We start from the raw sequence: 27,837 nt of genomic DNA, 5'->3' as shown, positions 1-27,837 counted from the left end.
GCTGGAGGCCCGTCCGCGGTGTGGAGGGCGTTCGGCCTGCCCGCCGGGGGCGCCGGAGAGCGGGCGGCTCGGCGAGGCGGCCGGATTCGAACACGGCGCTGGAGGTTGCGGCGCTGCAGCGGGCCAGGCTCAGCGCTGCGCTGAAATAATGGGAGATCGCCCCGCGGCGGCCGTGGTGCGGGCCCGGCGGAGGTCACTGTGAGACCGCACCGCAGGCATCAGGAGGCGGCCCTGGCGGGGGGCTGGCGCCGGCACAATCTGGGCGAAAAATACCTGCCCACATTACCTTGGGGTCATGCTACACGACGAGAGTGGATGAGGCACAATCCGTGGTCTCGCCGGCTGCAGAGGTCCTTCGCCCCATGAGCTGACGTCCTCGAGCGGGCCACGTGGGTCACACTGCGTGAGTGGAGGGTTTGAGAGGATACATGCAGCGGTGTGCGAGAGTTTTGGGCCCCAACTGACTTGAAGGTGAGCCTGCGGCCGGTCTACTGACAAGGGAGGAGTGCTGTCTGTCGGGGGCTGCGACATCGCTGCAATTTGATCTGTGTGGTGAACGAGGGTGTCTGCCCGGGGCCTCCCGCTCCCCCGGCCAACCGGCAAGGCGCAGAGGAAACTCGGAACGGCATCCACCTGCCCAGAAATGAGTGGGAAAGGGACTCGTACGCACCAGCAGGGTAAACTGGACAAATTTGCTTATAATAAAGCCGCCGCCACAATGTCGGAGAAAAATGGGCGAGCAGAAAAGGCTGGAGAGGAGGCCGGGGCGCCTAAAGTGACGCTGGAAGACATCATGGCAGCTCTCACTAAAGTGCAGACCACAGTGGGGTCTATCTCCACGGATGTTTCCCTCCTTAGAGCGGATCTCCAGAAAATGACGACCAGTGTCACGGAAGTGGAGCAAGCGACAGCCGCTCTGACGAAAGACACTAATTTCCTGCTCCAAAAAGTGTCCCAACTAGAGGCAGAAACCAAGCGCATGGCGACAAAGATGGACGATCAGGAAGGGCGCTCCCGGCGCAATAACGTACGAATCACGGGAATTCCCGAAAGTGAAGGGAATTCCGCCATGGACCTGTATGTGGAAGAACTGATAAAAACCAAATTGCAGCCCAGGGGTCTCTCGTCCTTCTTCTCGGTGGAACGCGCTCACAGGGTACCTGGAGGTAGGCCTAAGGTTGGGGTGCCCCCCCGGCCGGTGCTGGCTCGTATATTCAATTTCCGTGACAGGGATGCCATTCTTCAAACGGCCCGGGTGGCGCCGCCATTGCGCATACAGAACTCGACGGTGTCTTTCTTCCCGGACTGCACGGCGGCGGTGGCGGCGCGACGGAGGAGTTTCTTGGAGATCAAGAAAAAACTGAGAGCCCGGGAATTGCCATACTCCATGATTTTTCCGGCGCGACTGCGGGTGGTGGCGGCGGATGGGAAGACACTGTTCTTCGAGACACCGGAGGAAGCGCACGACTGGCTCGAGGGATGGCGGCAAGTGGGCAGCGCTGGGCGCTCTGACAGGCGGAGGCGGCGCCCGGGGGGGACAGAGCACCTAGGTGACCAGGATCAAGGAGAGGAGGACTCGGACCGGTTGTAGGATGAAGCATAGTACCATGTTAAGTGCCTCTTTTGATTTATAAAGGTGCAGAGAACTTGGAGGGACAGGCGGTGCCTATTCAGTTCTGCTTTAACAGATGGACAGTTGGACTTTGGGACAGGGGAAGTACCTGGTCTTCCTCGGACCTCCCGCTCAGTTACACGAAAGTACTGTTCTGGGGTTTGGGCTTTGAGCACTCTGCTGAGTTGGGGTGGCGGGCAGTTCGGAGTCCGTATGGCAGGGAGGCAGGGAGGGGGTGGGGGGGTAAGGGGTTGTTCAAAGGTTCTTTTCGAAAGTTCACGTTAATGATGCAAATGTTATCTCAACAAACAGTACAAGCACCAAGCATAGCATGCACGATCTGCACCGATCCATTCATAACGCCAGTTCTCCACTACCCCTGCTGCAGTGATAGCTGACATAGCGCAAGGGCAGTCCAATAAGATCCCTCTAACTCCAACACAGCCTCTCTCCCTGCTCACGTGGAACGTGCGCGTTTTAGGAGACAAAATTAAAAGGGGTCTGGTCCTCCAGAGTCTCAAGAGGTGCTCCCCAGCGGTGGTATTGCTGCAAGAGACCCACCTCACGGGCACTAGTAGTAAAGCAATGGACAGGTGGGGATATAAGATGGTAGCGCACTCTGAATTTTCCTCCGGTTCCCGAGGGGTGGGCATAATGCTGAAAAAACAGTCCCCATTAATCATACACAAAGTTAAAACTGATGGTTCAGGGAGATTTGCAGCGATCCTCACCCAGTGGGAAGGGCGTCCGTTGAATATTGTCTCGGTCTACATTCCCCCTGCCTTACACGCCACAGCGCTCCCTGTGTTGAGCGGATTCCTGCTTGATTTGCCGGAGGGGGAGCTCATAGTGGGCGGAGACTTTAATGCGGTTATAGACGACCTAATTGATCGCTACCCGGCACGGGTTGGTGGCACGGGGACATCCCGCCTCGGGAGCTTCTTCGAAGCACTCGGGCTAATGGATATATGGAGGCTACATCACCCAACACAACACCAGTACACGTACCACTCTGGGGTGCATAATAGTTTGACAAGGATAGATTACTTCCTAGGTTCGGCAGGCGGTCTCCAGAATATAGATAGCGTGGAAATCAGGCCCAGGGGCATATCGGGTCACTCCCCGATACTCCTACAGTATACACACTATCATCTAACTAGACGCCGTATTTATTCAATCCACCCAGGTTATCTCCAGGTCCCCGCAATCCGCAACACAATCGGGAAGGCGACGAGCCTCTACTTTCAAGAAAACGCCTCTTCTGTTGACTCCCCAACTACCCTCTGGGAGGCATATAAAACAGTCCTGAGAGGGCAAGCTATAGCTTCCATTGCGGCGCACAAACGCGAGAAACATCTTGTACTGCAGTCGTTAGAATTAGACCTTAACGTGGCAGAGGCACAACAGTCCACAAACCCGACTCCTGAGACTTTCCGCAGCTTGCGAGCGGCGCAGGCAAGGTATAAGGAGCACCTTGCGGAGCGTACCAGACAGCAGTTGGAGGCCACAAGGCACAGAATCTATGATGTCGGGGATAAGACTGGGAAGCTGTTGGCATGGTTAGATAGAAGGGAAAGAGGCACTAGTTGGATACCGCGGATAAGCTCGGAGGGAGGGCAGGTAACAACTGACCCGCGCGACATAGTGCACATCATTGCAGGACACTTTCAAGCGGTCTACTCTTCCGCCTCCTCCATGACGGTGGAGGAGGCGCTGACATATATTGAAGATCTGGATATGACCAGACTTGCCCCTGAAGCAATGACGGCCCTGGAAGCCGATCTCACAGTGGAAGAAATACAGGCTGCGGTGGAGGCGCGGCAGTCGGGTAAAGCGTCAGGTCCAAATGGCATACCGGTCGAGCTGTACAAGAGGGCGGTGGGGACACTTGCCCGTCACTTACTCAATATGTTTTCGGACAGTCTGCAGAGAGGCGAACTCCCGCCTGATCAGCGCACAGCCACCATTGTGGTGATACCAAAGCTGGGTAGGCCGGCGGATAAGTGTACTTCTTACCGCCCCATTTCGTTACTCAATGCGGAGGCAAAGATCCTGGCGAAACTGCTGACGGCTAGGCTAACACCGCACCTGTCGAAAATCATACATTCGGATCAGTCTGGCTTCATGCCCGGCAGAAGTACGTCCCATAACCTGAGGCGGTTACACAGCGCGCTGGCTCAGGCGGATCGTGTGGGGGAACCAGCGGTGCTTCTTTCGCTGGACGCCCAAATGGCGTTCGACATGGTCGAATGGCCCTTTCTATTCACAGTATTACAACATCTGGGATTTGGGGCAAAATTCTGTGCCTGGATTCGGCTTCTATATACCAAGCCGGTGGCTCATGTTATTGCCAATGGGCATATGTCCGAAGATTTCCCCTTGACGCGGGGCACGCGTCAGGGTTGTCCCCTATCGCCGTTGTTATTTGCCCTTGTGCTTGAGCCTCTGGCGGCGTGGATATGGTGGAAACCCATGATACGGGGACTCAAATGGTCGGACGATTGGGAAGACCGAGTTTCTCTATACGCGGATGATGTGCTACTGTATCTGGCCTCCCCGCGCCGCTCCATACTAATGCTGCTCAACATCTGTGAAGTCTTCGGCAAAGCATCAGGGTACACGATAAACTGGTCTAAGTCTGTCATGTATGTGTTACGCGGCCCTCCACTGCAGTTACCGGCAGACTGCCCGCTCAGGGTGGCAGAAGGGTCATTTAAATATTTGGGTATATACATCACGGTAGATCAGGCGGATTTTTTCCTAAAAAATCTTTGGCCCCCGCTGGATCGTCTCAAGCGAGATGTACGTCAATGGGGAGCGCTTCCGCTGACCCTGTTGGGGAGGGCGGCGCTCTTTAAGATGATGGCCTTGCCTCGCTTCGTCTATGTGCTGGAAAACACGCCGTACCAAATACCGCCAGGGGCGTAACACAGGCCCCCGCAGCCCCCGCGATGCGGGGGCCCCCGCGGCTCCAGGGTCCCCCTCAGCGGGAGCCATCAAGCACTACATATCGTCAGGTATTTGCTAATGAAAAATGGTTACGTGCATGGCAGTCGTTCGATGCACCAGCACCGGGGAACAACCTTTACAACGCAACTTTTACAACGCACTACCTTTACAACGCATTTTTTACAACGCACAATCCATTACAACGCATGACATTACAACGCAGGACACTACAACGCATTTCTATATACTACCTTTACAACGCATTCCATTACAACGCATACTACCATTACAACGCATACCATTACAACGCATAATATAGTAATATACTATCCAACACTTACCCTACTGTTGCACCCCCTGGAGTTAGAATAGTAATTTTTACCCCTATACTATCCAACACTTACCCTACTGTTGCACCCCCTGGAGTTAGAATAGTAATTTTACCCCTATACTATCCAACACTTTCCCTACTGTTGCACCCCCTGGAGTTAGAATAGTAATTTTTACCCCTATACTATCCAACACTTACCCTACTGTTGCACCCCCTGGAGTTAGAATAGTAATTTTTACCCCTATACTATCCAACACTTACCCTACTGTTGCACCCCCTGGAGTTAGAATAGTAATTTTTACCCCTATACTATCCAACACTTACCCTACTGTTGCACCCCCTGGAGTTAGAATAGTAATTTTTACCCCTATACTATCCAACACTTTCCCTACTGTTGCACCCCCTGGAGTTAGAATAGTAATTTTTACCCCTATACTATCCAACACTTACCCTACTGTTGCACCCCCTGGAGTTAGAATAGTAATTTTTACCCCTATACTATCCAACACTTTCCCTACTGTTGCACCCCCTGGAGTTAGAATAGTAATTTTTACCCCTATACTATCCAACACTTACCCTACTGTTGCACCCCCTGGAGTTAGAATAGTAATTTTTACCCCTATACTATCCAACACTTACTCTACTGTTGCACCCCCTGGAGTTAGAATAGTAATTTTTACCCCTATACTATCCAACACTTACCCTACTGTTGCACCCCCTGGAGTTAGAATAGTAATTTTTACCCCTATACTATCCAACACTTTCCCTACTGTTGCACCCCCTGGAGTTAGAATAGTAATTTTTACCCCTATACTATCCAACACTTTCCCTACTGTTGCACCCCCTGGAGTTAGAATAGTAATTTTTACCCCTATACTATCCAACACTTACCCTACTGTTGCACCCCCTGGAGTTAGAATAGTAATATTTAACCCTATACTATCTAATACTTACCTTAAATGCAATTTAATATTATGCGTTGTAATGGTATGCGTTGTAAAGGTAGTATGCGTTGTAATGGATATGCGTTGTAAAGGTAGTTTTTAAAAATGCGTTGTAGTGTACTGCGTTGTAATGTCATGCGTTGTAATGGATTGTGCGTTGTAAAAAATGCGTTGTAAAGGTATGCGTTGTAATAGTATGCGTTGTAACGTCATACATCCACCAGCACCTGGTCCTCGCAGTGGCCTCTTCATATTGGTGCGCGGCGCACACAAACGGATGTCTCCGCGGCTGCGCAGTATTCTCCCTTAGGGTGGGGCTGGTCTGGTGAGCGGTATCATGCGCATCGCGCAAGCGTGACTGGTGAGGCGAGGCATCACAGAGTGAGATGACAAACTCTGAAAGGGACCATGCGGCCGCAGGCCATAATTTAATTATTTCTGCCCGCAGGTGAGTCTGTCCATGCATCCACGTCCAAGAAGCAAGGAGTCCATGTTAGAGGGTAGGCATGGTGGGGCGGGCGGTCGGGCTTAAAAGTGAAACGTCATATAGGCGTCGGTTCCGTTCTGCCAAGTGGAGACGAAGACCCTGAAGATTGCTCCAGTGCGAGTTTTTATTCATGAGGATTCAAAGCTGCCAAAGTTTCAGATTGCTGGGTGTGACATTTTCATAATATCTTTGTAAATATGATTGAAATTTCAACGACTATGCGTGACACTTTGTTACGAGCAAAATTAAGCAATGAAGACAAGGGAAATAGATAAATATCAGAAATGACACAAAGAAACTCTGTCTCTTAGATGATCTTGTAACTGCTGTAAAGCACAAGACATGCAAGGGCGCTAACCTGCACCTGGCAGGTCATGAGGTCGAACACAAGTGTTAGTCTTACTGTATTTAAACTCAGCCAGCACCGGGAGGCAGCAGCAAATCCCGGGGCCCGGCTGCGGGCATCCATTTAAAATAATTAAATACTTCCTGCCGCCGTTTGCGCTGACCAGATCCTCCTCAAGCAGCATCACGAAAGTCTGTGATCGTCTGTCAACATAACACCAGACCGGTGAGAGCCCAGGGGCCAGAGGCTTCAATAGAGCATGGAAGTGGCTAGAATGTTTTGTGTGATTGACACTACCCGCCATTCGTTCATCATGCTTCTCCAGCGGTAGAATGTGAAGTCGCCAAAAGGGCACTGACACTGGGGTTTGTGCCAGTTCCTTGCTGGAAAGCAGCAAGTCTGGGAAGGTGCCATCCCCGTCTAAGCAGTGGCACGGACGTTCTGCGGGCCACGTCACTAGGGCAGTCACAGACTGAGGCAGCCGACGAGGTGAGGTCTCAGCTGCTAATGCTGTCAACTGAGACCACTGTGACAAACATGTGCAGCGAAGTGCAGTGCTGGTGGTAGGCTGTAAAGCGTGCCTTAAGTTCTTTGCAAAAGAAGCAAGCCGTCCTTACTCCGGCCTCTTCAGGAATTGCGTTGCCCTTTAATTATACCGATTCGCCCCTGCACTGCCATTCTCTGGTGCATTGGCAACTGCTGGAGGTAGCTATCCTTGGGTACTTCGCTAGAGTGACAGTGAGTGGGTTCAAGTGCCCAGCTCCCCAGAAAGGGACTGACACTGTGACACAGTGCCGCAGGCGGTGGTGTGCTGCTCCGGGGCCAACAGGGGCACAAATTCCGTAATGTGCCTGTCCTGTTCAGAGTTGCCCTGCCGCAGGAACCAGCTGTGCAAGCCCCACTTCAGCTGCCCCAGCCCTCATCATTAGCTGCTGTAAAGGCATCTTTGACGTTTGCAGTCATTTCCCTGCTTTACCCTCAGGGCACAGGTGGTCAGACCATTAGTAAAGATGGTAAATAATGCATTTCAATGCGGTGATGCGGATCACCACATTAAAATGCGTTACTCTAATGCCTGATGCGTGGTGCTTGGATGTATGTCGTTACAACGCACACTTTTACAACGCATGCACTTACAACGCATTTTTTACAACGCAACATCCACTACAACGCATTCCATTACATAGCATGACACTACAACGCATTTTTAAAAACTACCTTTACAACGCATTCCATTACATCGCATACTACCTTTACAACGCATACCATTACAACGCATAATATTAAATTGCATTTAAGGTAAGTGTTGGATAGTATAGGGGTAAAAATTGCTATTCTAACTCCAGGGGGTGCAACAGTAGGGTAAGTGTTGGATAGTATAGGGGTAAAAATTACTATTCTAACTCCAGGGGGTGCAACAATAGGGTAAGTGTTGGATAGTATAGGGGTAAAAATTACTATTCTAACTCCAGGGGGTGCAACAGTAGGGTTACTGTTGGATAGTATAGGGGTAAAAATTACTATTCTAACTCCAGGGGGTGCAACAGTAGGGTAAGTGTTGGATAGTATAGGGGTAAAAATTACTATTCTAACTCCAGGGGGTGCAACAGTAGGGTAAGTGTTGGATAGTATAGGGGTAAAAATTACTATTCTAACTCCAGGGGGTGCAACAGTAGGGTAAGTGTTGGATAGTATAGGGGTAAAAATTACTATTCTAACTCCAGGGGGTGCAACAGTAGGGTAAGTGTTGGATAGTATAGAGGTAAAAATTACTATTCTAACTCCAGGGGGTGCAACAGTAGGGTAAGTGTTGGATAGTATAGGGGTAAAAATTACTATTCTAACTCCAGGGGGTGCAACAGTAGGGTAAGTGTTGGATAGTGTAGTGTAATATTATGCGTTGTAATGGTATGCGTTGTAAAGGTAGTATGCGATGTAATGGAATGCGTTGTAAAGGTAGTTTTTAAAAATGCGTTGTAGTGTCATGCTATGTAATGGAATGCGTTGTAGTGGATGTTGCGTTGTAAAATATGCGTTGTAAGTGTAGTGCGTTGTAACAGTTGCATTGTAAATGTTGTTCCCCGTGGTGCTTGGCAGGATGATTAAAAAATTTGATTTAATGCAGCCACGCAACGGTGCAAAGCCGCAACCATAATCAAAGGTGAGAGCATATTATGGGCCTCCAGTCTACAAAGTAATGGGCGGCCGCGTAGTCACCAAAGAAACATACCTTACAGCATACATAGATAGGGGCCTGTGCATTGTGACAATTTCTCATGTTTTACCTGATTACCGATGCGATAGGCTTACGAGATGTAGCTCTACATCTTCCCTTACTGTTCTGGAAAAGGCCTTTCTCTATGATTTTTGCATTTTCGTGCTCAGAAAAAATAGAACGTGTAGGACTGGGATATGTTCAAAGCCTCATACAACCTTAAAAGTTGGGAATTTTATGTGCACTTTCTTACACTTCGGAGACCACTTGTGTCTAATACATGCCTTTGGTGCCTTAGTGGGCTCTGCGATTGGAATCGCAATTGAAATGTCGCACATCAGCTATCTTAAAAAGTTGGCTGCAATGCCGCAGGTACGTAAGTACATTGTTTCAAGCGCTTGTTGGCAAATGCAGCCGGCTTTCTGGCAGCCGTGCTTTGTTTGTATCTTGGGGGTAATAATCTAAAACGGGTGGGTCTCTTCTGACAGTCATACTAGCTGTTGGTTTTGCCGTGAGCTTACTGCACAGCTCCTGCCTCAGCCTGAGGATAATGCAGTATGGTGCCTGTCCGTGCGTGAGTCAGTGTCACACTTGGGCAGCTAAGATGGATTTGTGTGTTGTAACTGTTCATGTTGGGGCTGCCTCACATCCTGTTGGGTTGGGTCCCACGTGGACAGAGAGGCCCTGGAGTCCTGGTGCTCTCCTGATTGATTGCTGGCAGGGAGGGGGCCCAGTGTGGGCAAGGGCTGGCAATCGTAGGGGCGCCTCTGCAGCAGGCAGCAAACTTGTATTTCATAAAAGCACATGGGAATGTACAGATTAAGTATCAGGAGGTGTTTTAAATATTCCTTTTACCCCCACATACAACATGGGGGTTTTCATACTGATCATGATGTGTACCACAAGCCATTTCATGTGCTTAAACCGTGTTCCCAGCAGCCCTGTGTTATAAAACACTCCTAATAACTTTTGACAAAACACACTTCCGACCCATAGGTTGGCAAAAACCTTTGATTTCTGTTTCCCGGCATGAGGTTTCGGTATGTGTTTTTTATGATGCTTGGCCCCGGAAGTTAGCTTGTATCAAGGTGGTTCCACGTTGCCAGCACTGTGCCCTGTGTATTGCGGTGCAGTTTCAATGCCCTGTAGGTGTGCGTCTTCAAGGATGGCACAGCTTGGAAATGGATGTATGTCGTTACAACGCACACTTTTACAACGCATGCACTTACAACGCATTTTTTACAACGCAACATCCACTACAACGCATTCCATTACATAGCATGACACTACATCGCATTTTTAAAAACTACCTTTACAACGCATTCCATTACATCGCATACTACCTTTACAACGCATACCATTACAACGCATAATATTAAATTGCATTTAAGGTAAGTGTTGGATAGTATAGGGGTAAAAATTGCTCTTCTAACTCCAGGGGGTGCAACAGTAGGGTAAGTGTTGGATAGTATAGGGGTAAAAATTACTATTCTAACTCCAGGGGGTGCAACAGTAGGGTAAGTGTTGGATAGTATAGGGGTAAAAATTACTATTCTAACTCCAGGGGGCGCAACAGTAGGGTAAGTGTTGGATAGTATAGGGGTAAAAATTACTATTCTAACTCCAGGGGGTGCAACAGTAGGGTAAGTGTTGGATAGTATAGGGGTAAAAATTACTATTCTAACTCCAGGGGGCGCAACAGTAGGGTAAGTGTTGGATAGTATAGGGGTAAAAATTACTATTCTAACTCCGGGGGTGCAACAGTAGGGTAAGTGTTTGATAGTGTAGTGTAATATTATGCGTTGTAATGGTATGCGTTGTAAAGGTAGTATGCGATGTAATGGAATGCGTTGTAAAGGTAGTTTTTAAAAATGCGTTGTAGTTTCATGCTATGTAATGGAATGCGTTGTAGTGGATGTTGCGTTGTAAAAAATGCGTTGTAAGTGTAGTGCGTTGTAACAGTTGCGTTGTAAATGTTGTTCCCCCTTGGAAATGGCCCATTGGCCTCTGTGGAAGGGAAAGACAACACGCACAGTACATAACCATCTACTATGCAATGAGAGGCCATACTGTGCCATTCCATGACTGAGTGCCCTTCCATTTCTGGTGCTTTGCACCATTTCTGGTGTTTTAAGATCTTCAAGTTTCTTCTTGCTCAAATGGGTGTAATTTCTGATATTTATATGTTTTGATTGTCTTCGTTTCATCATTTTGCTTGCAAGAAAGAGTCACTCATAGTCGTTTAAATGTCACTCATAATTACACTGAAATTATGAAAATGTCACACATGGCAATCTGAAACCTTGGCAGCTATGCCCGCAGCAGCCCGTGTTCCAGCCTCCAGGGGCCCCATCAGCGCACACAGGCAGCACTACACTCTCTCGCTGGCATTGGTTGCACCAGTGAGTTGCCTCATAACAGTCCTGCCTCATAAATTAAATGGTGCGTGCGACGTGCGGTGGGTGCAGGTGACCTGAGCTTCCAGTCCCAGCAGCAAGGGGGTTGAGGGCAACTGCCTTGAGGCCAGAGACCATTTGCAGATTTACATACCTTTGTAAACTGGTTACAGAGGCTTAGTCTTTTTCTGGTTCCAGTACCCCCTGGGCCCCCACTCTGCCAATTCCTTACATTTGAAATTTACATTTACTGCTGTAGTGTGAGAATGCATTCCATGAAAAGGAATATAAAGTAAGGTTGCCAAAAGAAAAATGCCAGAAATGTGTTGTTTAAAGAGCCTGGAAAGACCTCATATTGACACTAAGGCGCCGATCACGATCCTGTAAAAACCGGGTACGAACCGTCGGACCGAGCAAATTCTCCGTCCGACGCGTACCCGGTCGTCAAAATCTACCAACATGGAATTACGATTCGCACGGAAACACCATTTCCGTACGAATCGTACAAAAGCCCGACCGACGAATAAAAAATTACAAATGCGATCCGGGAACGCGCCGACCTGACGTCGGGACGCTCGCAGCCTGCCATTCACGAACCAGGAATTACGATTCGCACCGATGTCATCCCGCACGGTGAATATTATCCGGCAGCCAAAAACTGCCGGGAAATCAGGACGACGCGAACAAGGAGTACCAGTACGCGACGGACAGACAGGACGACGTGAACAAGGAGTACCAGTACGCGACGGACAGACAGGACGACGCGAACAAGGAGTACCAGTACGCGACGGACAGACAGGACGACGCGAACAAGGAGTAACCGTACGCGACGGACAGATATGGACCCGAACCTACGTGTCATCCCGGCCCTCATAGCAGTCGACCTCCTCTACAGGTTACGACGCAGACGCCGCAGAAGGTCAGAACAACAAAGGGAGGGGGGAAAGGGGGGGGTGGCAGGACCAGGGCAGGCCACAAACCCCCCCACCAAACTCACACAGCACACATGCCCTGGACATACCTGACTCCCAGGCCCTGGTCACTACGAGGGGGTGGGGGCGTGTCCAGCCAAGCCAGCGACCGCCACAACGAAGTCCTTCACGACGCGAACCGGCAACACAACCAGACAGGTACGTCCCGTACCCACGCCTTAAGAGCTCGGGTACGAGTCGTACCACGCCCACACCTAGGTCACCCCAACAATGGCGGGACGGCTCGTACCCACGTGGCAAAGGCCTGGGTACGGGCCGCACAAGCATCACATAGCGTGGGGACGGACATGTACGGACCGTACCCCCACCCCGTATGCATGGAGCGTACCCCCACCCCAACAGTGTAAGTACGACCCGTACCCTCACCTCGTATTCATGGAGCGTACCCCCCATGCCAACAGTGTAAGTACGACACGTACCCCCACCCGCGTATGCAAGGAGCGTACCACCAACCCCAACAGTGTAAGTACGACCCGTACCCTCACCTCGAATGCATGGAGCATACCCCCACCCCAACAGTGTAAGTACGACCCGTACCCTCACCTCGAATGCATGGAGCGTACCCCCACCCCAACAGTGTAAGTACGACCCGTACCCTCACCTCGAATGCATGGAGCGTACCCCCACCCCAACAGTGTAAGTACGACCCGTACCCTCACCTCGAATGCATGGAGCGTACCCCCACCCCAACAGTGTAAGTACGACCCGTACCCTCACCTCGAATGCATGGAGCGTACCCCCTATGCAAACATTGTACGTATGGCACGTACCCCCACCCGCGTACATATGGAGCGTACCCCCACCCCAACAGTGTAAGTACGATCCGTACCCTCACCTCGTATTCATGGAGCGTACCCCCACCCCAACAGTGTAAGTACGACCCGTACCCTCACCTCGAATGCATGGAGCGTACCCCCACCCCAACAGTGTAAGTACGACCCGTACCCTCACCTCGTATTCATGGAGCGTACCCCCACCCCAACAGTGTAAGTACGACCCGTACCCTCACCTCGAATGCATGGAGCGTACCCCCACCCCAACAGTGTAAGTACGACCCGTACCCTCACCTCGAACCGCATGGAGCGTACCCCCACCCCAACAGTGTAAGTACGACCCGTACCCTCACCTCGAATGCATGGAGCGTACCCCCTATGCAAACATTGTACGTACGACACGTACCCCCACCCGCGTACGTATGGAGCGTACCCCCACCCCAACAGTGTAAGTACGATCTGTACCCTCACCTCGTATTCATGGAGCGTACCCCCACCCCAACAGTGTAAGTACGACCCGTACCCTCACCTCGAATGCATGGAGCGTACCCCCACCCCAACTGTGTAAGTACGACCCGTACCCTCACCTCGAATGCATGGAGCGTACCCCCTATGCAAACATTGTACGTACGACACGTACCCCCACCCGCGTACGTATGGAGCGTACCCCCACCCCAACAGTGTAAGTACGACCCGTACCCCCACCTCGAATGCATGGAGCCTACCCACATCCGTGTATGTCATGAGCGTACATATTGTGAAATAGGAGGGGTGTGTGCAGAGTCCTCCCAGCAGTGCCCTGAGACAGGAGGGGTGGGGGCCTATCACTCCTAGCAGTGCCCTGAGACAGGAAGGGTGTGTGCAGAGTCCTCCCAGCAGTGCCCTGAGACAGGAGGGGTGGGGGCCTATCACTCCTAGCAGTGCCCTGAGACAGGAGAGGTGGGGGCCTATCACTCCCAGCAGTGCCCTGAGACAGGAGGGGTGGGGGCCTATCACTCCCAGCAGTGCCCTGAGACAGGAGGGGTGTGTGCAGAGTCCTCCCAGCAGTGCCCTGAGACAGGAGGGGTGGGGGCCTATCACTCCTAGCAGTGCCCTGAGACAGGAGGGGTGTGTGCAGAGTCCTCCCAGCAGTGCCCTGAGACAGGAGGGGTGGGGGCCTATCACTCCCAGCAGTGCCCAGAGACAGGAGGGGTGTGTGCAGAGTCCTCCCAGCAGTGCCCAGAGGCAGGAGGGATGTGTGCAGAGGCCTCCCAGCAGTGCCCTGAGACAGGAGGGGTGGGGGCCTATCACTCCCAGCAGTGCCCTGAGACAGGAGGGGTGTGTGCAGAGTCCTCCCAGCAGTGCCCTGAGACAGGAGGGGTGGGGGCCTATCACTCCTAGCAGTGCCCTGAGACAGGAGGGGTGGGGGCCTATCACTCCCAGCAGTGCCCAGACGCAGGAGGGGTGGGTGCAGAGTCCTCCAAGCAGAGCCCAGAGACAGGAGGGGTGTGTGCAGAGTCCTCCCAGCAGTGCCCTGAGACAGGAGGGGTGTGTGCAGAGTCCTCCCAGCAGTGCCCTGAGACAGGAGGGGTGGGGGCCTATCACTCCCAGCAGTGCCCAGAGACAGGAGGGGTGTGTGCAGAGTCCTCCCAGCAGTGCCCAGAGGCAGGAGGGGTGTGTGCAGAGGCCTCCCAGCAGTGCCCTGAGACAGGAGGGGTGGGGGCCTATCACTCCCAGCAGTGCCCTGAGACAGGAGGGGTGTGTGCAGAGTCCTCCCAGCAGTGCCCTGAGACAGGAGGGGTGGGGGCCTATCACTCCTAGCAGTGCCCTGAGACAGAAGGGGTGGGGGCCTATCACTCCCAGCAGTGCCCAGACGCAGGAGGGGTGGGTGCAGAGTCCTCCAAGCAGAGCCCAGAGACAGGAGGGGTGTGTGCAGAGTCCTCCCAGCAGTGCCCTGAGACAGGAGGGGTGGGGTCCTATCACTCCTAGCAGTGCCCTGAGACAGGAGGGGTGTGTGCAGAGTCCTCCCAGCAGTGCCCTGAGACAGGAGGGGTGGGGGCCTATCACTCCTAGCAGTGCTCTGAGACAGGAGGGGTGGGGGCCTATCACTCCCAGCAGTGCCCAGACGCAGGAGGGGTGGGTGCAGAGTCCTCCAAGCAGTGCCCTGAGACAGGAGGGCTGTGTGCAGAGTCCTCCCAGCAGTGCCCTGAGACAGGAGGGGTGGGGGCCTATCACTCCTAGCAGTGCCCTGAGACAGGAGGGGTGTGTGCAGAGTCCTCCCAGCAGTGCCCTGAGACAGGAGGGGTGGGGGCCTATCACTCCCAGCAGTGCCCTGAGACAGGAGGGGTGGGGGCCTATCACTCCCAGCAGTGCCCTGAGACAGGAGGGGTGTGTGCAGAGTCCTCCCAGCAGTGCCCTGAGACAGGAGGGGTGGGGGCCTATCACTCCCAGCAGTGCCCTGAGACAGGAGGGGTGTGTGCAGAGTCCTCCCAGCAGTGCCCTGAGACAGGAGGGGTGGGGGCCTATCACTCCTAGCAGTGCCCTGAGACAGGAGGGGTGTGTGCAGAGTCCTCCCAGCAGTGCCCTGAGACAGGAGGGGTGGGGGCCTATCACTCCTAGCAGTGCCCTGAGACAGGAGGGGTGGGGGCCTATCACTCCCAGCAGTGCCCAGACGCAGGAGGGGTGGGTGCAGAGTCCTCCAAGCAGAGCCCAGAGACAGGAGGGGTGTGTGCAGAGTCCTCCCAGCAGTGCCCTGAGACAGGAGGGGTGTGTGCAGAGTCCTCCCAGCAGTGCCCTGAGACAGGAGGGGTGGGGGCCTATCACTCCTAGCAGTGCCCTGAGACAGGATGGGTGTGTGCAGAGTCCTCCCAGCAGTGCCCTGAGACAGGAGGGGTGGGGGCCTATCACTCCCAGCAGTGCCCAGAGACCGGAGGGTTGTGTGCAGAGTCCTCCCAGCAGTGCCCAGAGGCAGGAGGGGTGTGTGCAGAGGCCTCCCAGCAGTGCCCTGAGACAGGAGGGGTGGGGGCCTATCACTCCCAGCAGTGCCCTGAGACAGGAGGGGTGTGTGCAGAGTCCTCCCAGCAGTGCCCTGAGACAGGAGGGGTGGGGGCCTATCACTCCTAGCAGTGCCCTGAGACAGGAGGGGTGGGGGCCTATCACTCCCAGCAGTGCCCAGACGCAGGAGGGGTGGGTGCAGAGTCCTCCATGCAGATCCCAGAGACAGGAGGGGTGTGTGCAGAGTCCTCACAGCAGAGCCCAGAGACAGGAGGGGTGGGTGCATAACACTCACAGCAGTGCCCATGAAACGCAAAGGATGGAGTAGCCACAGATACCATGCCCACAAATGTCAGTCAGGTGCACAAAGACCCTGCAGTACATGTACCACATGTGTGCGAGGCTGGGAGTATACGCATGCATAGGGCCAAAAAGAAAACATGGACACATGAAGTCATGTCAATAGTCACAAGTACAATGACTACCAAGGATGCCACAAATGATGCAGGTGGAGAATGGCTCAGCATGCATGTGCAAAGTTGAAGGAGTCCGTCACACACCCAGCTAATGTACACACAGCTCGGCGCTAAATATTGGGAACACCCTGCAGGGAAGAAGTCAGGGTACACAGAGGAAGGAAAACACCTTGGGACAATTGCAACATGCAGCAACTGCTTACATTAATTGAGAAAGCTAGCTAACACCGTGTGATGGCACACAGATCCCATGGTCCCCCCTATGAGCAGCACACTACTACATTTCCCACACACCCAACACATGAACACCACCCACAACCATGTAGCAGCCCCACCGACAGCAATGCCAGCAAAGCAGGAGTGTTCCAAGGGCAAAAAATAAATAGCTTTATTCAGCATGATCCAAAAACTGGTATGTAGGAAGTTCAATATGTACAAAGCCCATAGGGCAGTCCAGGAGTCACAGCTGGATGGGGGACACAGTGGGATGCGTGTCCCCTAGCTTGCCTACACAGTTACAAGCCGTTGTCTTCCACAGGGGTGAGGGCATCAAGTGGGGGGGAATGAAAAGGCACCGCAGGGACAGGAGGGCAAAGGGTAGGCGACGTGGGTGCAGGGATGGAGGACTCCACCACAGGGGGTGGGGCAGGGCCAAAGGCGGATTCTAGGAGCGCGCTGCACACCTTGGCAAGGTCCTCCAGGGACTCCCCTGCACCCGAAGGAACCACAGGCCCCAAGGAGGGGGGGGGGGTCAGAGGGATGGGTCGCAGCGCCACTGGGGGAGGGTGTGGACAGGGGGGGGGACTCAAGCACCCTGACCGGGGACTTCCTTGACCGCTTGCGGGGTGGTGTCACTGTGGGGCTCAGGGACAGAGCGGCCATGAAGGAGTCTTTGGGGGAGATGTGGCCAGGAGAGCTGAGGGGAGGGGATTTGGAGGGAGTGGATTGGGTGGAATGCGGACTCCCACTCTGGCTGCGTGTCACACGTTTGCCCCCCGACCCAGTGGGTGTGCGTACTTCACCCTGTGTGTGCGTGTCAGGAGGTGTGCGGCGGACCTTCCCTGCTGGTGTGGTGCCTGTGTCTGTTGTGGTGGATGCATGCTTACGTCTGTGTGTATGTGGGACAGGCATGGGAGTGGGAAGTGTGGAAGGAGCAGGGGTAGGGGGTGGGACGTAGCGCTGCAGGAGACCCACTGCTGCAGTCAGTGTGGAGTCTATGGACCTCAGCAAGTTGCGTTGGTCAGCCTGCTATGAATGAATGCCCTCTAAGTATGCCTCCATGTTGTTGAGGACCTGGCTGTGGCCATGGAGGACATTAAGGATCGCAGTCTGACTGTGAGACCGGCCTCGTGGCGTGGGCCCTCCCGACCAGCAAGTCACGCTACAAACACGCTGAACCTCGTGGGCACGGCCTTCCGGCTTCCGTGGACCAACATCCCGAGGGCCGACCAGATCCCCAACACGCATGCCCGGCCGAGGGAGAACGAAACCCCCCCCCAAACCAGACCGAGAGGCGCCGACTCTGTCACACCTCTGGTCTCTTCCCCGAGGGAGGTTACGATCGGCCACCAGGCCCCCGGTGAGCGGGCGCCTCTCCTGCTGGGCGTCTGGAGTCCCTCCCGGACACATCTGAACAGATCAAGGGGCTGAGCGACAGGAAACCCCGACACACCGCCCCCCAGGCACCAGATCCCTCTCCGTGAGGACTCCGGACTTCAAAGAGGAGGGGAAGTATAACAAGGGGTGCTGAAGGGACGAGAGGCAGAGAAGACCTGGACTGACGAGAGCCTGCTGACCTGGTCGCGGCTCGATCGCTCACCGAACAGAAGAACGGTACCCGAACTCTGAACCATCTGAGCCCTGCTGACGCTGTCGCGGCTCCCCGAACTCTGAACCATCTGAGCCCTGCTGACGCTGTCGCGGCTCCCCGAACTCTGAACCATCTGAGCCTTGCTGACGCTGTCGCTGCTCCCCTTCTATGAACTCTGAACCATCTGAGCCCTGCTGACGCCGTCGCGGCTCCCCGAACTCTGAACCATCTGAGCCCTGCTGACGCCGTTGCGGCTCCCCGAACTCTGAACCATCTGAGCCCTGCTGACGCCGTCGCGGCTCCCCGAAGTCTGAACCATCTGAGCCCTGCTGACGCCGTCGCGGCTCTCCGAACTACAAACCTCCGGTGCCTGCTGAGTGACTCGCGGCCCGCTCCCCCACGAGAAACGGCAGAGATTGCCAAGAGAAGCAACATCCCCTCAGCTCGAGGATTGAGAGCTGTGCGCCGGATACCTCGCAGAGACACTGATTGAAAGACTGTCCCGCTACCCCTCTCCCTCCATCACGAGATCACTGCCACTTGTGGCATTAACATTGCACCTGCCTGCCGGATCATAAAGATCCCTGACAACTACCGATAAAAGTTTATTGCCTTATAACGACCTACTGTGTGGTGTCCCTATATCCGAAGAGAGAGTAAGCGCAGCGCGTGCGATCCTAGGTGCGAGACCCTTCCAGGAAGGGCCTCCCTGCTCTTGCTCGGCCAACTTCTGGGAAAGGTGGGCCTCAGGGTGGTCGGGAACGCACTCCGCAGCCTCCCCGGGGAACGCCTTCCAACATTTGGTGGCAGGCGACGGGATCCGAGCCAACACCTAGAGATCGTGCAGTAGACGGCTTACGCACTACCAAGAAGAAATGGAAGGAGAAACTTCCCTAGGTGCAGCAGGCACCAACCCAAGCACGGCATTTCAAAAAGACCAGTTAGAATCTTATACGCACCGAGAACTGAAACAATTTTGCAAAGACTTTGGAATCGCTACCACCGGACTAAGCACGAAAGAGGACTTCCAGGGGGCATTAAAACCTGGGTCGAGGCAGAAGCTCCCCGGACACAAACAGAAGGAGAGCACCCCAACGAACCACGAAGCAGCCCGGGGAGGAATGGCGCCCCCGAGGGGGGCCTATCCCCAGAGGAACTAGCGGACCGAGAAAGAGGTCGCAACCACGAACTGGAACTAGCAAAATTAAAAATCGAAGGAGAGATAAAACTGGCTGAGAAAAAACTGGCGGTGGAACAATTACGCCTACAAGGAGAACTAGAGGAAAAGAAACGACAGAGAGAACACGAAGAAAAGAAACTCCAACTAGAGCACGAACGTAGCCTAAAAGAAATCGAGCTCAAGGCCAAGAGGGCGGAGGCCCGACCCTCAGAAACCCAACCCCTCTCCTCCACCGTGGAACCAAAGGTCCACATCCCCAAAGATGTGGTGAAAGAGTACTATAAGAACGACGACATTCAGCAATGGTTCAAGGCCTACGAAGTCGCCATGACCTCCCACCGAGTTCCGCAGAAAGACTGGGGGGCTGGGCTGTGGGGCCGGTTCCTGAGTGAGTGGAGAGATACCCTGCTGGACCTGCCCTCCACCGTGATGAACTCCTACAGTCACATGAAAGAGGCCCTGGTAGCCAGTTATGGGCTCACCCCTGAAATGTACCGGCAACGGTTTAGAGACTGCAAAAAGATACCCGGTACCACCTGGGTGGAGTACGTGAACTTTTACAGCCGGGCCTTGGACGGATGGATCAAGGGCAGCAAGGTCTCCACCTTTGAGGAGCTGTTCGACCTAATCTCATGGGAACACTTGGCCGCTAATTGCTTCGTAGAGCTGCGCCAGCACCTCCTGGACAGCAAACTCACAGACCCTCGAAACTAGCCATCGAGGCTGACCGGTGGGTGAACACCCGGACCTCCCGGGGCCCCGTGGGAGACTACGGTCGCCACAGTCAGGGACCCCCCCGCCAGAGGGGCGGAGGGAACCAAGGCCGGCAAAGGGAGCTCCCGGGGGGATCCCCGCTCAGCCCTCCCAGAGGACAATCTCCGCCCTTTCCAGCTCCGCCTCCAGCCAGCACCGGGCCACCAGGGAGGCCGGGGCCCCGAGGGAGAATCACCTGCTTCCGCTGCCAACAGACCGGACACTATGCCAGCGACCCCCAGTGTCCCCTGTACCAGCGGACCGCCACCACCACACCGCCGGCTCGACAGATGGCCTCGGTAGCCCTGGGAGAAGAGATGGAAGACTCCGAAGAATGGGAACCAGCCGCCATGGCTTTGGTCTCCCTAGGGGACCGAGAGATGGTCCCCGGAACGCCCCTGTTCGCCAACACGAAGAAGTACCGACAGCAGGTAACGGTCAACGGTCACCGCATCGAGGGGCTCCGGGACACGGGGGCGAGTGTCACGGCGGTCCATTGTCACCTGATTTCCGAGGATCAGATCCTGCCTGGCGCCTTTTGCCCCGTCATATCATCAGACAATTCCGAGAGCCTCTGCCGAATGGCCCTAGTCCCCTTCGAATGGGGGGGAGTCACCGGCAAGTTAAAAGTAGCGGTCCGAACCTCCCAGCCCGTGGACTGCCTCCTGGGCAACGACCTGGAGAACTCCCCGTGGGGACAAGTGGAACGAAGGGCCCACCTCGAGATGATGGGCCTACCGGAGTGGGTATGCACCACCACACGCTCGATGACTCTCCGGGCGCCTTCCTCCGAGGGGGGAGAGGCCATGCCCCTGGACACCGCCACCATCCCCGAGAGCCAGGATACACCACCAGAGGCCAACGACCCCCTTCTGGACGAACCAACCGCTCCCGGCGAAGAATCCGGGCCTTCCGACCCCGAAAACCTGACCAAACTTGGGGACTTGCCAGTACTGGCACCTTGGCCCTGCGAAGGGGGCCCCTCCCGTGAAGAGTTCTGCCAAGAACAATCCACCTGCCCGTCCCTCATTGGACCCCGACAACAGGCCGAAGCCCAAGCAGCAGGCGACCGGACTGGCACCCACTGGGTATACTGGGAGAACGGACTGCTGTACAGTGAACAGAAGTCGGCCGAGTTGGGATCGGCCCGAGTACTAGTAGTACCCCTACGCTTCCGAAGTCTTCTCCTGGGCCTGGCCCATGATGTACCCCTGGCCGGACACTTAGGCCAGGATAAGACCTACCAGCGACTCGTCACCCACTTCTATTGGCCCAAGATGCGAGCAAATGTGGAGGCCCACTGCAAGTCCTGCCCCACGTGCCAGGCCAGCGGAAAGAGTGGGGGCAAGCGCAAGGCTCCGCTCCAACCCTTCCCCGTCGTCAGTACCCCTTTTGAGCGGGTAGGAATCGACATTGTCGGACCACTGGACCCTAAGACCGCCCAGGGCCACCGGTTCATCCTCGTCCTGGTGGACCATGCCACCCGTTACCCCGAAGCCATCCCTCTCCGCACCGTGACGGCCCCCGTGGTGGGCCGGGCCTTGATGGGGATATTCTTCCGCATGGGGTTCCCCCGCGAAGTCGTGAGTGACCGGGGTACGAACTTTATCTCTCGATATATGAAGTCCCTCTGGCAGCAGTGCGGAGTATCGTACAAATTCACCACCCCGTACCACCCCCAAGGAAACGGCCTAGTCGAGCGCTTTTAACAAGACACTAAAAGGGATGATCATGGGCCTTGAGGAACCCCTACGCCGGAGGTGGGACGTCCTCCTCCCATGTCTCCTGTTCGCCTACCGGGAGGTTCCCCAAAAATCCCTGGGATTCAGCCCATTCGAACTGTTATAGGGACACCCCGTCCGAGGACCCCTGAGCCTGGTCAAGGAGGGGTGGGAAGCTACCCCCCGGGGGACCCCTCCGGACGTGTTCCGATATATCCTGGCGCTCCGCAACCAGACCCGAAAATTCAGGGAACTCGCAGAAGCAAACCTCGAGGCCAGTCAAGAAGAGATGAAGCGCTGATATGACCAGAATGCTACGCTAGTCGAGTTTCAGCCGGGCCAACAAGTCTGGGTCATGGCCCCGGTGAGACCCTGCGCTCTCCAAGATAAATGGACTGGGCCCTTCAAGGTGATCGAGCGGAAGAGCCAAGTCACCTATCTCATCGATGTGCAGTCCCCGCGGAACCCCCTCCGGGTTCTCCACGTTAACCGCCTCAAGCCCCACTTTGTACGGACCGAATTCAGTCTACTCCTGGCCACCGACGATGGGGCCGAAGAAGACACCGAGCCCCTCCCAGACCCCCTGGGGGCAAAGGAAACCGATGGATCCGTGGAGGGGGTGAGACTGTCGACCGCCCTCACAGCCCAACAGACCGACGACTGCCGCCAGCTACTAGGGCAGTTCGCGGATCTCTTCTCCCTGACCCCCGGGGTCACCCGCTGGTGTGTCCACGACGTGGACACCGGAGACAGCCCGCCAGTGGAACATCGGGCCTACCGGGTCCCTGATCGGGTCCGGACCTGCATCCAGACTGAAGTGGCAAAGATGTTAGACCTTGGGGTGATTGAGCCCTCCGACAGCCCCTGGGCCAGCCCGGTAGTCCTGGTCCCGAAAGCGACTACCCCGGGTGTTGCCCCCGAGCTGAGATTCTGCGTGGACTACCGAGGCCTCAATGCGGTCACCCGAGCAGACGCTCACCCTATCCCCCGTGCCGACGAACTCATTGACCGCCTTGGGGCCGCCTGCTACCTCAGCACCTTCGACCTGACCAGTGGGTACTGGCAGATTGCCCTCACCGAGGGAGCCAAGGAGCGCTCCGCCTTCTCCACCCCGGATGGGCACTACCGCTTTAGAGTGATGCCATTCGGAATGAAAAATGCCCCGGCCACCTTCCAGCGGCTGGTGAACAGGGTCCTGGCCGGGCTAGAGGGGTTCAGCGCAGCATACCTTGACGACATAGCATTCTTCAGCTCCCAATTGACCGAGCACCTCCAGCACCTCCGTCAAGTCCTGCTGGCTCTACGCCGGGCCGGCCTCACCATCAAAGCTAGCAAATGTCAAATTGGGCACGGCTCCGTAACTTATCTGGGGCACCAGGTGGGGAGTGGGCAGGTCGCCCCCCTCCAGCCGAAGATCGACGCCATCCTGTCCTGGGAACCCCCTGCAACCCAAACGGAAGTCCAAGCCTTCCTGGGCCTCACCGGCTACTACCGCAGGTTTATTAAAAACTATGGCAGCATCGCAGGCCCTCTCACAGAACTAACCTCCAAAAAACACCCCAAGAAAATACACTGGACTCCCGCCTGCCAGAAGGCGTTCGACACCCTAAAGGCCGCAATGTGCGCGGCTCCAGTACTCAAAGCACCCGACTACGCCCAGGAGTTTGTGGTCCAGACGGACGCCTCGGAACACGGCATCGGGGCAGTCCTCTCACAATACGACGACAAAGGCATAGATCAGCCCATAGCCTTCATCAGCCGAAGGTTACTGCCCCGGGAACAGCGGTGGAGCACAATTGAACGAGAGACGTTCGCCGTAGTCTGGGCCCTCAAAAAGCTATGGCCCTACCTGTTCGGAACTCACTTCCGAGTGCAAACAGATCATCGACCCCTGCGGTGGTTGATGCAGATGCAAGGGGAAAACCCCAAGCTGCTACGCTGGTCCATCTCTCTCCAGGGGATGGATTTCACTGTGGAACATCGCCCCGGGACTGACCACGCCAACGCGGACGGCCTGTCCCGATTCTTCCGCTTCAGCGAGGAGAACTCCCAAGTGGATGGGTAGTTCTCCCCGCCTTTCAGCTGGGGGGGGCACGTGTGAGACCGGCCTCGTGGCGTGGGCCCTCCCGACCAGCAAGTCATGCTACAAACACGCCGAACCTCGTGGGCACGGCCTTCCGGCTTCCGTGGACCAACATCCCGAGGGCCGACCAGATCCCCAACACGCATGCCCGGCCGAGGGAGAACGAAACCCCCCCCCCAAACCAGACCGAGAGGCGCCGACTCTGTCACACCTCTGGTCTCTTCCCCGAGGGAGGTTTCGATCGGCCACCAGGCCCCCGGTGAGCGGGCGCCTCTCCTGCTGGGCGTCTGGAGTCCCTCCCGGACACATCTGAACAGATCAAGGGGCTGAGCGACAGGAAACCCCGACACACCGCCCCCCAGGCACCAGACCCCTCTCCGTGAGGACTCCGGACTTCAAAGAGGAGGGGGAGTATAACAAGGGGTGCTGAAGGGACGAGAGGCAGAGAAGACCTGGACTGACGAGAGCCTGCTGACCTGGTCGCGGCTCGATCGCTCACCGAACAGAAGAACGCTACCCGAACTCTGAACCATCTGAGCCCTGCTGACGCTGTCGCGGCTCCCCGAACTCTGAACCATCTGAGCCCTGCTGACGCTGTCGCGGCTCCCCGAACTCTGAACCATCTGAGCCTTGCTGACGCTGTCGCGGCTCCCCGAACTCTGAACCATCTGAGCCCTGCTGACGCCGTCGCGGCTCCCCGAACTCTGAACCATCTGAGCCCTGCTGACGCCGTCGCGGCTCCCCGAACTCTGAACCATCTGAGCCCTGCTGACGCCGTCGCGGCTCCCCGAAGTCTGAACCATCTGAGCCCTGCTGACGCCGTCGCTGCTCTCCGAACTACAAACCTCCGGTGCCTGCTGAGTGACTCGCGGCCCGCTCCCCCACGAGAAACGGCAGAGATTGCCAAGAGAAGCAACATCCCCTCAGTTCGAGGATTGAGAGCTGTGCGCCGGATACCTCGCAGAGACACTGATTGAAAGACTGTCCCGCTACCGCTCTCCCTCCATCACGAGATCACTGCCACTTGTGGCATTAATATTGCACCTGCCTGCCGGATCATAAAGATCCCTGACAACTACCGATAAAAGTTTATTGCCTTATAACGACCTACTGTGTGGTGTCCCTATATCCGAAGAGAGAGTAAGCGCAGCACGTGCGATCCTAGGTGCGAGACCCTTCCAGGAAGGGCCTCCCTGCTCTTGCTCGGCCTACTTCTGGGAAAGGTGGGCCTCAGGGTGGTCGGGAACGCACTCCGCAGCCTCCCCGGGGAACGCCTTCCAACACTGACCAATCTGCAACTGCCGCTGGATGTCCACAGACTCAGCATTGGCGGCAGCAGTGGAGACAGGGGCAGGGGGTGCGGTGCCTGGCAGGAAGGAGACATGTGGGGACCGGGCACGTTGGGAAGGGACACGAGCAAGTGGGAGGCGGCTGATGCCAATGGAGGGGGCGGTGCGAGATGTAGGGCTGCTGTCAGATGGTGGTGCAGCCACCGCCCACTCGGAGAGATCATCCTCGGACCCGTCAGCTTCATACTCTGTTGTGCCAGTCGACAGGTCCCCGGGTTCACTCTCCTCCGCCTCTGTCCCACTCGAAGTGCCAGGCACGATGCCGCCACTGGCACTGGTGCTCGGTCCCTCCGCGCCGTCTGTGTCCATGTCTCCCTCCGTGTCCCCCGACGATGCTGTGGGCAGGGTGAAGAGACAGAAATTAATCATACACCTGTATACATATGTCACATGAGTCAAATCTACTTAGATCACAGTGCATAGCCTGAAACAAAGGAAGAGTTACAACTACAAAACAAGGTACATATGTAGGCCCTGCAAGACACAGTTGTGTGACCCACCATGCCATGGAAAAACTATGGAGAGCATGACACAATAGCAAATGAGATGACATGGAATTTTGACTGAGGAGCAAGGCCCTGGGGACAATCCAGCACTGCATCTGCACCACACAGCGTGGCAGGCAATAGGGATGAGCAGGGACCACATCCAGGAACTAGAGGCACATGCAGCATAGGTAATACTGAGAACATGCCCACCCTGACTGGCACAATGCACCTTGAGTGTATGTCCAGACAAACATCACACACTGGCCAGTCCTAGCAAGGAAATGACAGGTCTTGACATGTAGGCCATGCCCGCACCACCCACCCCTTACATGAGACAAATCTGTGGAGACACAGGAAGCACTTACATCTCTTAGTCAGGGTGAAATACACATGGGATGCAAAACTTCAATATTGCACACAAACTACCCAAGGTGCGGCTGTCCAAATTATCATGTACAAATGGGCATCATCAGATGATTGCAACAAGACACAAAGGCAATGGCCACCGTGAGTATGTAATAGGAAAATCAGGTCAGGCTGTACAGTGGACACTTGTAATACATCTCACGTCAATATACATGGTGCCAGGGGACAATGGCACAGAGCACAACCTATGCTGTAGACACAGAGATTGTCGACATTCTCGGATTACACACATGATACCTAGGAAAAGATGCCCCTGGGGACAGTAGTGGCCACACAACTCCATGCTCCTGAATGGGAATGACTGCAACACACGCTAACATCCCTGCACTATGCGTAACGCACAATCATGCACATCATGTCACAGGCCACCGCGCACTCGAGAGATTAACTCCCATGTCTGGAATCAGCATTAGTGCCAACTGACATGGAACCCACAAGTCCAGAACTGGACAGGGCACAGGCAAGGTCACTAAACCTGTTACACACCACCCCCACACATGATGCTGCAGGCATTGTACACTTGGAGAAGGTGTCAGGCTACATAACTTTGTGATGGAGTGACTACACAGAGACCAGGGAACACATTGCAAGGTGGGGAAGGGAGGCAGGAGAGCCCTGCAACACTGTGGGTAACAGGATCTGCACAGCACCATAAACCATGGAAGTGTATCCATGGAACAGTGCACTTACAAATGCTGGTGAAACACAACAAACACACACATGTACCTACCCCCTTCCGGCTGCTGCATCTCCTTTAGGCGCCTGTCCAAGTCAGGAAAGACCACCGCCAGCACACGTTTCTGGATGTGGGAGAGACGGTGGCGCCCGCGGTTCTTATGGCTCTCAGGTGAGTCCCCTAGCAGGACCCGTGCGATCCTCCGCGTCCAGCACCGGATATCCTGCCAGCGTTTCCTCACCTGGAACAGGCGCCGCTTCCGACCATCCGCACTCCTCACGGCGCTGACGGCGTCCAGCCATATCTGCTCCTTGGCAGAGGCGTCTACCTGTGAGGATGGACAAGTGACAATACATCAATACACCTGGCACATGTCACAGGGACACAGATTAGAACACATTCGCTGTTTACAACAAGGCATAGTATGCATCCAACGCATTGCACCTTTGTCATAGGGACATGATCCTCTGGGGGAAGGCCAAAAGCAGTACGTGCCATTGAAAGGACACAGGTGGAATGAGGGCAACGACACAATCAATGATCCAGGCTCACACTGTGCATCACACCCACCCCTCCTGTCTCAGGGCACTGCTGGGAGTGATAGACCCCCACCCCTCCTGTCTCAGGGCACTGCTGGGAGGACTCTGCACACACCCCTCCTGTCTCAGGGCACTGCTAGGAGTGATAGGCCCCCACCCCTCCTGTCTCAGGGCACTGCTAGGAGTGATAGGCCCCCACCCCTCCTGTCTCAGGGCACTGCTGGGAGGACTCTGCACACACCCCTCCTGTCTCAGGGCACTGCTAGGAGTGATAGGCCCCCACCCCTCCTGTCTCAGGGCACTGCTAGGAGTGATAGG

General features: G+C 55.2%; 1 protein-coding gene across 1 annotated transcript in view; it reads right to left on the bottom strand.

Annotated features, from left to right (window-relative positions):
* LOC146869094 (uncharacterized) overlaps nt 1-27,837 on the bottom strand; it is a 260,701-nt gene that overhangs the window by 2,070 nt on the left and 230,794 nt on the right. The window lies entirely within an intron of this gene.

The sequence above is a fragment of the Triturus cristatus genome, chromosome 1_1 (assembly GCF_964204655.1).
Source record: "Triturus cristatus chromosome 1_1, aTriCri1.1, whole genome shotgun sequence".
Lineage (NCBI taxonomy): Eukaryota > Metazoa > Chordata > Amphibia > Caudata > Salamandridae > Triturus > Triturus cristatus.
Note: the sequence above shows the minus strand (reverse complement) of the source record. Positions and strands in the feature narration are given on the sequence as shown.